We start from the raw sequence: 4,175 nt of genomic DNA on the forward strand, positions 1-4,175 counted from the left end.
ATCGATTCTTTTAATTTTATCAGCTGCAGACAGTGCTTGAACCAATTTCAAACGATAAGGTTTCATAACTAACCTTTTTCGTAGGACTCTCCATACAGTTGATTGTGGAATTTGCAGCTCTCTGCTAGCTCTGCGAGTCTATTTTCCTGGGCTGCGAACAAATGCTTGCTGGATGCGTGCTACATTTTCATCACTCGTTCTCGGCCGTGCAGAACTTTTCCCTTTGCACAAACACCCATTCTCTGTAAACTGTTTATACCAACGTTTAATACACCACCTATCAGGAGGTTATCACCATACTTTGTTCGAAATTCACGCTGAACAACTGTCGTCGATTCACTTCTGCCGTACTGAATGACACAAAAAGCTTTCTGTTGAGTGGTCGCCATCTTAGCATCAACTGACGCTGACGCCTAGACAACAGCGCCTCAAGTGGACAAATGTACAACTAAATGAAACTTTATAGCTCCCTTAATTCGCCGGCAGATAGTGCTTAGCCCTGCCTTTTGTCGTTGCAGAGTTTTAAATTCCTAAAGTTGTGGTATTCTTTTTGAATCACCCTGTATAATAAAGCAGATGATGCCGAATCATAGTCGCAGTTCGTGAGTTGATTCTTAACTGAATGAAGCTGTTGATCGTCAACGCAGCAAATACAGTGATGTCACCGCTATTCGCGGTTGTTCCCTGAACATTATAAAACGCTGAACATGGTTCTCAAAAGGGTGTGTGATTACCAATGACGTCAATGCCTGCTCTCTAAAGTGCTCCCAGTATGTTGGTAAGGAATTCTTGCGGTCGGACGTTCCATTCCTCACCAGCGAAGTTAACGACTGTTGTATGGTCGATGGTGCCTGTGGACGTCGTGAAAAACGCCTCTCCAATGCATCCTACACGTGTACGATCGGGTATAATTCAGGCAGGCAAGTCCATTCAACGAATATCCTCTCTTTCCAACAGCCCATCCACCTGCGTTCATCGATGTAGTCGCGCATTCATCAACAAAAATCAAGTGAGAGCCGAATGCAGCCCTGAAAAAACTGACATAGGGAAGGTGTACACTCCCTCAATAAAGTTGAATAATGAGTGAATCGTGTTCAAAAATTTGGAGGACAATTACTCCAATACATCTTCATGCCTCCCCATACATGGAGCACCAAAACGATGAGGTTCGACAATGATGGGCGTACCCTCACGTGGCGAGAGGTGGAAACAAACAGTGCATTCAGGAAAATTGTCGAATCTGATTGTTTTAGTGGTCCATGTGTGGGGAGGCATAAAGTTGTAAAAAACGCATACTTGACCTCCAAATCACTGAACACGGTACAGTCACCGAACCACTGTACACCTTCTTTTGTCTCTTTTCAGCGGCGTATTCAGCTTTGACATTTTACGGATGACAGTGCGCGACCGCATCGAGCAGCGCAGGTGGAAGAACCCTCGGAACGAGTGAATGTTTGTGAAGGAACTGGCTTTCCCATTCAGCCGACTTGAATCCCATCGACCAGGTGTCGCAGCAGGTGTCAACCGCACGAGTGGAGGAATGGAACACCCTACCACAAGGACTCCTTACTAATCTCGTAGCCAGCATGGAAGCACGCTGCAGAGAATGCATATCCGCCAGTGCTGATCATAGACCCCATTATGAACTATGTCCAGTCTTTTTCGATGTCCAGGGAACAATCATAAACCGCGGTGACTTCAGTGTAACTACTGCCTTTGAATAAAAGTTTCATTTCTGTTCGTCGTATAGCCCATTTCTTACTGTTATCTTCGGTGCTGTACTGTAGCAGTTATTTATATGTTTTGTCCGAGTTTCATCGAGATACATTACTTGCCACTGACATATCACGGAGAAGTTACTTTCGTCATCCGATTCTGCTCAGCAGTGTATACAGGGTGGTCCACTGATCGTGACCGGGCCAAATATCTCACGAAATAAGCGTCAAACGAAAAAAATACAAATAACGAAACCTGTCTACCTTGAAGGGAGAAATCAGATGGCGCTATGGTTGGCCCGCTAGATGGCGCTGTCACGGGTCAAACGGATATCAACTGCATTTTTTAGAATAGGAGCCCCCATTTTTTATTGTATATTCGTGTAGTACGTAAAGAAATATGAATGTTTTAGTTAGACCACTTTTTTCGCTTTGTAATAGATGGTGCTGTAATAGTCACAAACATATGGCTCACAATTTTAGACGAACAGTTGGTAACAGGTAGGTTTTTTAAATTAAAATACAGAACGTAGGTACGTTTGAACATTTTATTTCGGTTGTTCCAGTGTGATACATGTACCTTTGTGAACTTATCACGTCTGAGAACGCATGCTCTTACAGAGTGATTACCTGCAAATACCACATTAATGCAATAAATGCTCAAAATGATGTCCGTCAACCTCAATGCATTTGGAAATACGTGTAACGACATTCCTCTCAACAGCGAGTAGTTCGCCTCCCGTAATGTTCGCACATGTATTGACAATGCGCTGACGCATGTTGTCAGGCGATGTCGGTGGATAACGATAGAAAATATCCTTCAACTTTGCCGGCTGAAGTGGCCGTGCGGTTCTAGGCGCTACAGTCTGGAGCCGAGCGACCGCTACGGTTCGAATCCTGCCTCGAGCATGGATGTGTGTGAAGTCGTTAGGTTAGTTAGGTTTAATTAGTTCTATGTTCTAGGCGACTGATGACCCCAGAAATTAAGTCGTATAGTGCTCAAAGCCATTTGAACCATTTATCCTTCAACTTTCCCCACATAAAGAAATCCAGGGACGTCAGATCCGGTGAACGTGAGGGGCATGGTATGGTGCTTCGACGGCCAATCCACCTGTCATGAAATAAGCTATTCAATACCGCTTCAACCGCACGCGAGCTATGTGCCGGACATCCGTCATGTTGGAAGTACATCGCCATTCTGTCATGCAGTGAATCTTGTAGTAACATCGGTAGAACATTACGTAGGAAATCAGCATACACTGCACAATTTGGATTGCCATCGATAAAATGGGGGTCAATAATCCTTCCTCCCTTAATGCAGCGCCTTACATTAATGTGCCAAGGTCGCTGATGTTCCAGTTGTCGCAGGCATCATGGTTTTTCCGTTGCCCAGTAGTGCATATTATGCCGGTTTACGTTACCTATGTTGCTAAATGACGCTTCGTCGCTAAATAGAACGCGTGCAAAAAATCTTTCATCGTCCCGTAAATTCTGCCGGCCGCTTCAGAAGGAACCGCGTGACCGCTACGGTCGCAGGTTCGAATCCTGCCTCTGGCATGGCTGTGTGTGATGTCCTTAGGTTAGTTATGTTTAAGTAGCTCTAAGTTCTGGGGGACTGATGACGACAGATGTTAAGTCCCATAGTGCTCAGAGCTATTTGAACCATTTTTGAACCCGTAATTTCTCTTGTGCCAAGTGGCAGAACTGTACACGATGTTCAAAGTCGTCACCATGCAATTCCTGGTGCATAGAAATATAGTACGGGTGCAATCGATGTTGATGTAGCATTCTCAACACCGACGTTTTTGAGATTCCCGATTCTCGCGCAATTTGTCTGCTACTGATGTCCGGATTAACCGCGAGAACAGCTAAAACACCTACTTGGGCATCATCATTTGTTGCAGGTGGTGGTTGATGTTTCACATGTACCCGAACACTTCCTGTTTCATTAAATAACGTAACTATCCGGCGATCGGTCCGGACACTTGGATGATGTCCAGGATAACGAGCAGCATACATAGCACACGCCCGTTGGGCATTTTGATCACAAAAGCCATACATCAACAAGATATCGACCTTTTCCGTAACTGGTAAACGGTCCATTTTAATACGGGTAATGTATCACGAAGCAAATACCGTCCGCACTGGCGGAATGTTGCGTGATACCACGTACTTATACGTTTGTGGCTAATACAGCGCCATCTATCACAAAGCGAAAAAAGTGGTCCAACTAAAACATTCATATTTCTTTACGTACTACACGAATATGTAATAAAAATGTGGGTTCCTATTTAAAAAAAAACCGCAGTTGATGTGCGTTTGTCGTATGGCAGCGCCATCTAACGGCCGCCATCTGGTTTCTCAATTCGAGCTAGACGAGTTTCGTTCTTTGTAGTTTTTTCGTTTGATGGTTATTTCGTGAGATATTTGGCCCGGGCACTATCAGTGGCGCACACTGTA

Source organism: Schistocerca cancellata, chromosome 9, assembly GCF_023864275.1.
Source record: "Schistocerca cancellata isolate TAMUIC-IGC-003103 chromosome 9, iqSchCanc2.1, whole genome shotgun sequence".
Lineage (NCBI taxonomy): Eukaryota > Metazoa > Arthropoda > Insecta > Orthoptera > Acrididae > Schistocerca > Schistocerca cancellata.